At 33.8% G+C, this 13,600-nt stretch overlaps 1 protein-coding gene across 1 annotated transcript in view; it reads left to right on the top strand.

The window, feature by feature from the left end:
• pwn (calcium-binding EGF-like domain-containing protein pawn) overlaps nt 1-13,600 on the top strand; it is a 250,346-nt gene that overhangs the window by 43,925 nt on the left and 192,821 nt on the right. The window contains exon 3 of the mRNA XM_089647752.1: nt 8,157-8,219. The gene's annotated coding sequence lies outside the window, so the exon portion shown is untranslated. The remainder of the gene's footprint in view (nt 1-8,156; nt 8,220-13,600) is intronic.

Below are 13,600 nucleotides of genomic sequence, written 5' to 3' on the forward strand. Positions count from 1 at the left end.
AAGTAGACGTATTATACTTTTAGATAGTAAAGTAGACGTGTAATACTTTTAGATATATTATACTTGTAGATAGTAAAATAGACGTATTATACTCTTAGATAATTTGGAAAATATTTTAAACGCCCCCGGTCTACGGAGCTACAAGCCAAAAATGTGTATATTCTTGGTATACCTTCTATTCTAGGTAATAGGCATTAAAATCGCTTGACAAACGGAGTCTAGAAACGTTCGATTTCAAGCACAAAACTGGTTTTTATTTAGTTTGCAAATAATTTTATAAGAAAGCAAAAAAGTCAATCAAGTGAAACTGTCACAGATAATCTTAGCTATAATACTGTATTTTTTTAAAGTTGTTTCCTTTATGAGTTCATACATTTCTATTGAAAAAATATTTTTTTAGTAGTTTACATTTATATTTGTTTATTAAGTAAATTTTTTTATTTGTTTTCTACTTAAGCGAAACGATAGGAAAACCTTCAATTTACTTAGAGCATATTTTTGGTATTTATAATATACACCAATTCGTTATAAAGATTAATCAAAATAGTGATTTAGCATTAAGCTTCGCCTTCGCCTAATGTTTAGTTAATCGGGCCCTGGTGACGACTAGTAATGAAGTCTTCAGGCGCGTATAAGCCATAGCATTCCATAGCAATGTGCCATCAATTAAGTTATTCACTATCTTATATGTATTGTTATTTATATGATAAAAATTGTAAAATATATATTATGTTTTTCAATAGGTCATTATAGCTTGTCAACAATTATTATTGTTACTTTTACAAGCAATAATTATTCGCCTGAAACACTCATCCACATTGAAAAATCTCCTGATAAAAGATACATGACGCCAACGGGACTCGAACCCGTGTCCCTTCGATTTCCGGTCAACAGCTCTGACCACTGAACTATGGCGGCTTATCTCTTACCCGCGAAATTATACAAATTATTATTATTGTACTTAATAGGGTGGATCGCCATTGTATGGAATTTTTTTATTTTTATATTTCAGTTTTCGCGGGGTGCGGAATAGATGCTCTAGGTACATACAATTAAGCATACAAAATATTAATTTTAAATTTTGATAACAAGTACTGCCCCAAAGCAGTTGAATTATTTAAAATCTCGTAAAAAATTGTCCCTTTATAAAACTGTTTTGTGTCAATATTGGTACTTTAATTTTTACTTTTACATTTCAAAATGAATAAAAATTGCCGCGCCTTAAATAATAATATTAAAAAACCGTAGATAATATTTATTTTCCCGTGAAAAATTGACAAATTGCTGAGACCACTTTCGCGCCTCTTTAGATCAACCGTCCACATCTCGCAGTACAGTTTCAAGTTTTACTAACGTTGATCTTCCAACTGACTAACATCTTTGATTCATCTACTTCTTCTTCTTATGTAATAAATCCAACAGACAATGGACTATCTGTTGTATCCAGAACATTGGATCGATACAGTATTTCTGATCAGGCAGGTGCTGCCATCGTCTGCGCTACGTTGCAAGATATTGGATTAGTGACAACAGATAATCTAACAAACGTGATCGATCGTAATAAGATTCGACGTGCTCGTGCCAAAACTAGGACCACACTGACTGCCATCAATTAGCACCATTTTGATTTGTGCATTTGCATATCGTTTGACGGTCAAAGGATAAAATCTTAATCATGGAGGATGGGCGTAGAAAAGTTATGATAGAAGAATATATCAGTCTTTTGAAAGAACCTAGCTCACCATTCATTCATTCATTCACTCATTGGCCACGATGCTGAAACAATAGCTCACAAATTGTTTGATTTAGCGTGCATCGTGGCTATCGGATGTGACGGAACAGCAGTTAATACTTGAACTAAGTCTGGCATTATTCGACTTCTTGAAGGAAAGCTCCATCGTCCACTTCAATGGTTGATCTGTCAGTTACATGCTAACGAGTTAAGTTTGAGACACCTTCTCGAATACCTTGATGGAACGACAACAGGTCCTAGAAGCTTTAGCGGCCAAATAGGAACGTTACTCAAGAACTGTGAATATCTTCCTGTGATAAAATTTCAAGCAATAGAATGCAACTTACCGGACATTACGAAATCCCGTTACGACCTTAGCACAGACCAGCTTTATTTATTGGAAATGTGCCGAGCAATCGCCGAAGGACAATGTAACGAATACTTGGCGAAAAGAAACCCGGGTAAAATCTGTCATTCTCGTTGGTTAACAACAGCCTTTGCTTAGCAGTTGGTTAGCATGTTCATTTCCCAAAATGTGTAATCGACTGATTGGTGAGTAATAATGTGATAATGTATGTGTGTTATTATAGTAGAACGGTAGAGTCAGTCTATTGTTAGCGCGACCAGGGCAATGAAATCGTATTAGTTCTATTAAATCAGGGGTATCCAGGACCGAGTGAATTATTTTATATAATATCAATAGATCACAGATTTTTCTGCGATCTGATAAGTTTACGAGATTAGTCCAGTTTAATAACAAATTATAGTCCACGGATTCTCTTGGAATACCAAATTTAAAATTAATATACCTAAGGAATCTATGCTGGACTTTTTCAATCGCTTGAATATGGATATTGTAATGTGGAGCCCAAATCGTAGAGTTATATTCCAAAATGCTTCTCACTAGCGTTATGTATAAAATGCGAATAGTATCAATATTACAAAATTGTTTGGTTATTCTAATAATAAATCCTAAAATCTTCATTGCTCTATTAATAATATTAGTTATATGGCTAATAAATGTAAGTTTTGAGTTAAAAATAATACCTAGATCATTTATTGTTTATACTGAGTTTAATATAATTTTGTCAAGATTGTATTCATAAATTGTCGGTTTCTTTATTTTATAAAATCTAATTATTTGACATTTACTAATGTTAAGTGCCAGTTTATTGCATATACACCAATTAAACAAGTTGTTTAAATTTTTGTAAAATTATGCAATCAGAAATATTTTTATTTTTTTATATAATTTTAAATCATCAGCAAATAACAGAATATCAACATCGGAAAAAACGTTTACTATGTCATTAATAAATAAAATAAACAGTATTGGTCCTAAATGGGAGCCCTGCGTCACACCACTAGTGGCAGAAAAGGCATCCGATATTACGTCATTTAACTTTACAAACAGTTGCCTATTTGTTAAATAACTCTCTACCCATTTAAGAAAGTTCCCAGTTATACCCATACTCCATAATTTATTTATTAATATTTTATGACAAACTTTATCGAACGCCTTGCTGAAGTCAGTATATATCGAATCTACTTGACATTTATCTGCAAAGGCATTCGCTATAAAGTTTTCATATATTAGTAGATTTGTCAGAGTTGATCTATTCTTCATGAAACCATGCTGAAACCTTGTTATAATCCTATTTAATTTAAAAATAATTTTATCCAAAATAATTTTTTCAAATAGTTTTGGAATAGTTGACTGTATACACACAGGTCTTTAGTTGCGTATATCGCATTTGTCACCTTTTTTAAATATGGGTGTGATGTAACTATTTTTCCATGCAATTGGAAAATATCCTGATGACAATGACATATTAAAAATTAAATAGAGGGGATACGACAAGGCATGTATTCAGTGTTTCAATAGAATTGGTGGTATTTTGTCAGGACCCGAACTTTGTTTTACATCTAATTTGTTAATATGGGTTTTAATTTTATTTATATCTATGTGAATGTTAGAAATTTGTAAATTGATGTTAGATGAAAAAAAAAGGAATTTCACTATTATCAATTGTGTTGTCATATACATCTTTAAAAAATGAAGCAAATAAATTAACAATAGTTTCCGCATTATTTCCATTTATGCCGTTATAAATACATGCTAGCAGGTATATCTATTTCATTTCTTTTTAATGACTTTGAGTACTTCCATAAAATGTTGATGTCGTTATTTGCAATTGAATTTTCCACATTATTTAAGTATTCTTTGTAATCTTTAATTGATTTAGAATTTTTGTACTTTTTATGTATTTTCTTCTTCAATAGAGTCAAGTCAATTAAATCTTTACTGAACCACTGAGGGAAAACATTTATTTCACCTTTAATGTAAGGCACACTTTTTTAATACATTGATATTTTCGTTAATATTTTCTTGTTTTAAAAAAGTCCAATCAGTAGCATTTAAGCATTCATTAATATGATTAAAATCAGTATATTAAATCAGGTTCTCTCCAATAAGAGTATTTAAGCTTCCTACTTTTACTTTCAACGCAGCAGACTATATTTACTTGATCTACTGGGAAAAACCATCAGAACAACCTCTTACAGTACTGATATCTAGCGAGACAATTTGATGCCATTGCAGACCACGAAATTATCGAATCCAACATTTTGTGTAAGTTCCGATTGATGCCCTGTCACACGCAAGCCACGGAAAGATGCAGCAAAGTGGTGACGGCATCATGCTCTGCTGTTCGCGGCCCTGAAAGACGTGAAGGATGGATACAAAACAAGCTATAATCTTGTCGTATAATGCCAATAATCAATTCGAAGAAGGACTATAAAACACAATAACTTTTATGATTTTTTACTTTATTTTTTAACATTGTTTGTGATTTTTTTGTGGCAATGTTACTTTTATTGATTCTTTATTAGAAAATAATATTATTAGTAAATGAAAAGTTATTTTTTTTTAAATATTTTAACTACTTTTATTGAGCAAAGATTAAACCCTTCTTTTTCTAGTTTCTCGATGATTTTTAAAATTTTGAATTGGCTTGGGGCAGTACTTGCACTCGAAATATCTTAATGCTGTCATAATGACTTTTAAAAGTATCCCCATAGAGCATCGATTCCACACCCCGCTGCTAAGAAAAACAAAAAAACAAAAAATCGATCCACCCTAAGTTCATCATGTTAAATTTGATTCTATTCACTACGTTTAAATTCCGGACCCTGAATGCAGCTGGTTTTCAGCAGTGACAATTGAAAACAAAATAAATATATTCATATTTTTCTCTAAAAATAAAAAAAAACACGTGTTGATATTTGGCATAAAAGGTATTCTATTTTTATTTAACAGTTTTTAGAGTAGTATACCGATTTCAAAAAAATTCCGGAGCGGGTTTTGAAAGTCAACGATCATTATTTATTGTAGAAAAATGTTGCTTGTATTACAATGGAAGAATGACTTGTCACCTATCAGCACCAACTTGTATGAATCCTGCAATATTGCCATACTATCCATCGTCAAAGTAAACAGAAAGGTGACGTGGATTTTATGTTGTCGCGCGTTCCACGAAACGAGCCGCCACTGTTGCTTGTATTACAATGGAAGAATGACTTGTCACCTATCAGCACCAACTTGTATGAATCCTGCAATATTGCCATACTATCCATCGTCAAAGTAAACAGAAAGGTGACGTGGATTTTATGTTGTCACGCGTTGTTCCACCGTTGAACTTTTCTCGCGTGCGCTCGTGACGCCGGTAACGAAAACATAAAATAAATTAAAATCAAGTTTATGACATGTTTGAGTCAAATTCGTTGAATTATCCTGCCGTTGAAACTAAAGAAGTTCATTTTTTAAATACATCTACTTGAATTTTTTTTTTGATGATATTTAATGAATGAATGGTGAATATTTTAAAAATTATTTACCTATCACTCGCAGAATCAACTTTACGGTATGGTTTAACTACTTGGGGTCACTCTTGTAAAACTAATTTAAACCACCTGCAATCAGTACAAAATTCTATGGTTAAGTTATTAGCTCAAAAACATATTTTTTCACAGAGACGAAACATATCATTGTTGTATCGGAATTTAACAATATTACCGGTGCAGGCCTTATTATGGTACAAAATATTGATTCAACATATATCTGAGTCTGATTATAAAAGTAAAGTGGAACATGAATATAATACAAGGTTTACAAAGAATGAAGGAATGCTTGTTCCAAAATATAATAATAAATACGGACGGCGAACCCTAGAATTTAACGTGCCAAAAATGCTTAACATGTTACCCATTAATATAAAAAATTGCGATTCTACAAATAGATTGAGATATATGCTGAAACAATGGTTACTAAATAGAGATAGTTTATATTAATTTAGGTGTGTTAATTGTATAGTTATAGTAATAATATTATGTGTGTATGTATGTAATTGATCATTAACATCCTGTTGACAAACTGCTTTATTGCAGTTTAACGGGATTGTAGCTTGAAAACCAATAAAAAAATATATATATTTCTTTTCACATCGGTTCACGACGATTTTTAAAAAAGCGTTTGTAAGGAATCAAAAACGAACACAATCACCAATTTTCTCCAAGTTTGAGACAAGCCTATCTGCAAAAAATACCATTCGGTGGCAATAAAAAGCGGGACACTATGGAATTAATTTACCAAAAACAAAAACCAAAAAATTATTCAACAGAGTTACGTTGATTCTTATTACAAAAATGCACTAGGTATAGAATAAAAATTTCAGGACCTATATCTGTAGGTATACATGATTTCAAAGAAAGTCAGAATAGTTATGTTTTTGATGATTATATAATAATATATTAGATATTAGGTAAAAGGTTCAAAATAAAAGTCTGATTTAATTTAGTAAATTAAAATCCTCTCGGTGAGTCTGAATATAATAATGATATGTAGTAGTTATGTGCTTTAGATGCCTTTATTGTTACCTTTTCGATGTAGTTTTTTTTATGGTACCTAATTTAAGATAACAGAAAACATTTTATTTTATTATCAAAGAAGATCTGTGTTTTTAATAAAATAATACATTTCCTGTTATTTATAGACTAATGATGTTAAAATACTGGTTAAAGATGTTAACACCTAAACTATTAGAGAAATGTCAAACTAATCTATTCAAAGTTTAATAGTTTTCGAAATAGAATTATGTAAGTGTTCATTTTATTTTCCAAGCCATTTCCTAAACCTGTTGTGTTTTGTTATTGTCTTCATTTGTTTGTTATCTTAATATTAAGGACGGGTTGTTTCGGAGAATTTGAACAATTATTCAAATTTCAACGTTAATTTGCGAGTTCTGTGAAAGATATTTTCTAGTTCTGTTATTATTTCAGTTTTGTCAAGCAACTAGCCTATAATGATATAATATCAGAACTTGAATAGGACTTTCACAGAACTCGCAAATTAACGTTGAAATTTGAATAATTGTTCAAATATTCCGAAACAACCGGTCCTAAATAAAGATGTTTTGTGAAAAAAAAAGTTTCACTTTATGATTATATAATACAAAATCCAAAATATAATTTAGATGCACTACTCTTTAAGTGAAGATTATAGAACAAAATATACAGAATAAGAGTGCATGAATTCAAAATTTATCACCAATATGGAAGCAATTTGAGTTGATAAAATTATTAAACACTGATTTAGTCACGAATACTAAAATATTACGAAATTAATTAATAAACAAGTGATACGTGTATTTGATGATAAGTAATTGAGCAAATAAATATCCTAGTAAAATAACATACAACATTATAAAACAATATTTTTAATCGGTCACATACAAATCGAGTAAAATGTTTTTTGCTGTTCCTGAAAAAAGAGGTATTTTGAGTTGTACTACTCTTTATCTAGGTGTGCGATAAAATAAATTAAAATCAAGTTTATGACAAGTTTGAGTCAAATTCGTTGAATTATCCTGCCGTTGAAACTAAAGAAGTTCATTTTTTAAAATAATACATCTACTTGAATTTTTTTTTGATGATATTTAATGAATGAATGCAAATCTTAGAAATGTTACATACGATCGACAATTCTGCAGATATACTCGCTGTCGATGACAATGAATTCTATCAACTTTTGGTGGCAATCACGCATACCCACGCGAATATATACGGATTTTTCTCAAAATGGATTTCATTACAGCACGTACGAAATATTGGGTTATAATTTGTCTATATCTTTATGGCACTATTAATTGGGTTTACAATTTGCATTTTATGTGAATTTAGAATAAAAAAGAAGGAAATACATTTTAACAGGTTTGGATTCCTTTCTTCCCAGATAATATTTTGCCGAAAGATGACAATACTTGTGGGGAGAGTTTGCTCTATATTTTAGGTTCAAGTCAGGTGTGTTTTGGTGCACACATTATGGAAGCAATCTCTGCCTTGACTAATGATTATAATATTGTTCCAGGTTCCTCAGGGGATAGGGGAGTAGTTCGTTGGTACACCTCGGGGCCAGTCGGGGTTCCTTTGGGCGCTAGCGCACACAGTATGGAGTGGCGGGGCGCACTCCTGGCGCTGCTACTGGCGCGGGCGGTCACCACAGCAGGTAAATACCATTTGTATCTTATTCTTTACTGTCGACATGGGCAGGTGATATGTTCGTATTCAAGTTGGGCCATGTTTATAAAGTACAAAACTGTGTATTTTGGATCTAACCCATTTTGTACCATCATATTTTATTGAAATATTAAAAATGTATTTGAAATTTAAGCAAAGAATGGTCAGAATTCGGATCACGAATCGCATTTCTCGTATTTTTATTTATCCTTTGATTATGGTAGTATTGTCGTATGCCAACTTTTGTTGAAATTATTGATGTTCTGAGGAACTAGCGTCATTGATCACTCCAGCACCGGGTGCATAGTCAGGAAACACGCTAAAAAGCGCGCTTAACATCTGTATACGGTTGACATTTATCTCACATGAGAACGGGTCGTTTCTACGACTCGTTCTTGTATTAAACAACTCGTCTGTGGAACGATTTTCCGGCCTCCGTATTTATTTCCCCAGTCTCTTCAATAACCATTCACTCCTTCCTCTCCTCAAAAAGTATTCCCAGTGACGACGCAGGCCCTGACAAATACATATTTTGTAAGTAACAGTAAGACTTGACTGTTTTGTTTATTGTTTAAAATCCCGGTAGCCCCTGATTTGTTATTTCAGAAAAAAAATGTGTTTTAAAGATTAGCCTTTGTTCTTATCTTAATTGGATGCAAACACATCTTATTTTCACAACATAATTCATTAGAAAGTAATTCAGATAACCAAATTAATGATTTAAACAGAAATAAACTCTTATTTTGTATGATTTGCTTTTATTAACTGATAAGAAGTACATTTGTTATACACTCGCTTTGCAATGTCACAGAAGAGAAGAGGAGTACATATATTCTACCTACAACAAGGTCAAGTTAGAGTTACTACAAAAGGGCGGGAAATTTAAATCCATCACAAATTGAAGTCAAAATTAAATAAATTCAGTATTTATGCGGGTGTAGGTGAATTATTAAATAAAAATAATAATAATAAATTTATTTCACATAAAAATCATACAATAAAACATGCGGAAACTTTGACTAGTCAACTAGGAATGGATCCTCTTTTAGGCCAGTCAAATTGACAAGTTTAGTTCATATTATAATTTAGCACTTAATATAAAACAAAACCGGTAGAGTAAAGTAAAAAAAAACAGGAATTGTAAGGTAGAAAAAAAAATGAATATATCATATTTATAATTATATGTTGTTGAATATATAATTTCACCTCCATTTATAAATAGGACAGCTAGAGTTTCAATATGACAAGAATGTGAAGAAAAATATATAGAATTTTAAACAATAAACTCGACTATACCTAACTAACTAACCATCACGCCGTTTCCCGTTTCCTCGCAGGGGTAGGCAGAGAGGACGGACCGCCAAACAACTCGGTCTTGGCAAACACTCCTTGCCTCGTTCACATTCATACATACTCTTCTATTATTCTGACTCTTGACATGGTCCGACTCAAGTATCTGATTCACTTGGTCGTGCCATGTCTTCCTCGGGCGTCCTCGACTTCTGTTACCATTAACATTTGCATCATATATTCTCCTTACACACCTTTCTTCGCTCATTCGCTCCACATGCCCAAACCATATATGCGTCCCATTCTTGATCTTACTCATTACGCTTACATCAGCTTTGCACTCTTTGCGGATTTCCACATTCCTCACACGATCATACATGGTTTTACCACACATACGCCTCAGGGATCTCATTTCAACAGCATTCAATCTACTTTCATTATTTCTCTGCCAGTTCCATGCCTCACTTCCATACATCAGGACAGGTACCAGCACTCCATTGTGGACTACTAAATTCGCTTCTTTGGACATTTTTTTGTTACCTGCATTTACCCTTCTTTCAAAATCTCTGTCAGCCTTCCCATCTCTCGTAAACATACTTCCTAAATATACAAATTCATCCACCTGCTCCAAGTATTCCTCATTAACAACTACATTGCACACTGTTTTCGTACTCTCTCTTTCAAACACCATTACTTTAGACTTACTTACATTCATCATTAACTCATTCTTCATGCATTTTCGTTAATCCTAGACACGAGAGACTGTAGATCAGGGGTGTTCAAACGGTCGATCTCGACTGCTTTTTGAGTCGATCTCGAGAAAATTTTTCATGCCTTTTTTTTATTATTTATTTGTAGCTTGTAGCAACTGAGTTACTGAACGGAGTGTTCTGGAACAGCTGGCAAATTTCTTATTATTTATTTGTAGCTTGTAGCAGACTGAGTTACTGAACGGAGTGTTCTGGAACAGCTGGCAAATTTCGTATTCGCAATGTTTGGGTCAACTTACTTGTGCGAGTCTGCATTTTCTGAAATGAAGATAATTTAGTCAAAATATCGCAATCGATTAACTGACGAACATATGTCATCGTGCTTGCGATTAGCACTCGGTAATTACGTACCATCGTATGAAAAATATTCTGAGGACATGCAGTGCCACGCTTCAACATCCAAAGTCATTATTTTTAGTTAAGTTTAGAAACTAGAACTCGTTTGTTTTTTGTAAGAACCAATAAACTTGCAATTTTGAATAAATATAAGTTTTTTCATCGACTTTTTAGTGCAGACCTCCATCTACCTTGACTAAAAAAATGCATATTGCGAACTAATTTCTGTCGTTCCTCCAAATTCTATGTGGATTCGTGGTCATGCACTTATGCAACGTCCCTATATATACACTTATACATTAGCATGGAGCGACACTGCAAAAATCAAATCTCGGTATTGTAATAGCTGCCAAAAGATGCATAATTTTATTCATATTCTCGTAAAAATACTTAAAAAAATCTAAACTTATGTCTTCATTCAACAACCTAGCGATTTCGTAACGTAAAAAACGTAAATTTAGCCTTTTTTTCCCAAAATCTGAGTACAGTCTCAAAAATATAAAATAATATCCATTACTTTCAATTGCATTTACCTTATTGAACATTACATGTTTTATAAAAAAAAACACTGCATAAATTGCTGTTCTAGTGAGTTTGTGAGCACTGTGGAGGTGGGGGGTATAATTTCGCTCCTATTGTTTCGTCGCAGAAACTAGATGCGACTTGCATCTTGCATCTAGTTTCGTTTCGGCTACCGCTGACCGTAGACGTGTTAGAATCCTTGTCCGATTAAATTTTAACACATATAATTGTTGTGAAAATGAATGCAAATTACACGAGAAGCAAAATTTTATGTCCAATATTCGGGGCACCAAGTGAAATGAACTCTCAAGTGTTACCTACTGTCTCAGAAGTGATTAAACATTATTTGTTCTTACGATATGAGCGTAATCTTAACTCTACAAAAAAACCGTCAGTATTCGAAATAAAAAGTGTTATATCTGCAATTGTTGGAGGAATTTGGAAGCGCGCTTCTATTCCCATTGTTTCACACAATCGAGTGATGAAACTGATCCAAGATCATTATAACAAATACTTAAAACTTAAAAATTGGCCAAAAAAAGTGTGCATTATTATGTTAAGTTAAATTCTTATAAAATCAAAATGAATAAACTTTTCGATATTGCTTCATGCAAATGTAACAATCTGAATATGTGTTCCTGCGAAAAGACGCGCAAGGTACCCACCAAAGAACAAGCATTCCTTCAAGACCAAAGATCCTCGAGAAAAATGATGCTGGGAGCAATAGACAATGACACAACAAAAAAATTATATCGGAAAATGAGAATGCAAGCTCGTTTATCTGAACTTGCTTCGAAGGTCAGCTCATCTACAGCATCAGCGACAAAACCACGTCAACCCTTTTTTGATGAAAACCAATCATTTTCTTCACATTCTTCGCAACCTCCAGAAAATTCCCGTATGATGTTAAAACTCCCCACTTTGGCCAGAATCTGCGATCAGTATGGTTTGTCAGACAGGTCGGCATCAGCTGTTGCAAGTGCTACATTACAAGATTTGGCATAGTAACCGAAGACGACTCTAAAATGGTGATTGATAGGAGCAAACTCAGACGAACTAGACAAACGTGTCACACTTCTTTAATAAAAACATGGCAGATGTCGTCGGAGTCAACAAAAATTTGAGGTTTATATTTCGATGGAAGGAAGGATAAAACACTGTCTCAGGAAAAAATAGGGGATAGATATCATCGGAGAACGATTTCAGAAGAACATTATTCCATTTTATCTGAGCCGGGATCTCAATATGTTGGACATGTTACACCATCATCAGGAACTGGCAAAAACTTCGCAAAGAGCATGTTACACCATTTAAAAATGAACGGTTTTAATTTGAATGATTTATCAGCGATTGGATGTGATGGGACTGCTGTCAATACAGGCAAAAAATGGAACTATTAGATTCATGGAATTGGAATTAGGTCATCCGTTACAATGGTTTATCTGTCAGCTGCATGCAAATGAACTTCCCCTTCGCCACTTGTTTCAACACTTAGATGGTGCTACAACAGGACCTAAAGGGTTTTCAGGACCTATTGGAAAACTTCTTTCAAGCAGCTCTAAAAACACCGTTATAAATTATTCACCAGTACACTTTGAGATGCACAAACTCAACGCAGAGGAATTGAAAAATTTGAGCACGGACCAAAAATACTTGTACGATATATGTTTTGCAGTTACAACAGGTCACTGCCCTCCAAATTTAGCAAACCGTAATCCAGGTAGTATTTGTCACTCACGCTGGTTAACGACAGCAAACTCAATACTTCGATTATATATAGTGTCATATAACAGATTTTAGGCGCAAAGATCCTACAGTTGCCAACTTGAGTAGCGGGAATTATCAGGCTAGTTGCTGGGTCAAACGTAACGCGCAAAAGATCCGCTACAGTTCCCCCCACCCCCGGCGACCGAGCTCCTCGTTCCCCCTTCTTACGCGCCGACCTCTGACCTAGCTGGACGTGCGTTCGTTTCGGCGCCCGCGTTCCAATTCGCACCGCTCGGTCGAGAAGCCAAATGTACGACAATGTCGCGCTTTGAACATCGACAGGCTGGCACCGTTTGTTTGAAACACGGCGCACAGTCCTGCAATCAACAGGATACCCCGACAACACCATGCTGTGAGTCTCTTACATTTCCTATTACCCTTGAATGTGTCCGCTAATAACCTAAATTCGTCCACGCTGCCTGTCGGTCTAGAGAGCTGTTAATTATTTCCCAGAGAGAGATTAGGGAACCCTTTGATGATAATTCTAGTTAGGATGTAACAACCTGTATTCTATTGTCATTCACCCATGTAATGTCCATTTTGCCGCTCAAATACAATGTTGATTTATAAAAACCTAACCTCTTTCATTTGGGGATAGCGGTTGTATGGG

This window comes from Hesperophylax consimilis, chromosome 27, assembly GCF_061612785.1.
Source record: "Hesperophylax consimilis isolate HC1 chromosome 27, BYU_Hcon_1.0, whole genome shotgun sequence".
NCBI classification, from domain to species: domain Eukaryota; kingdom Metazoa; phylum Arthropoda; class Insecta; order Trichoptera; family Limnephilidae; genus Hesperophylax; species Hesperophylax consimilis.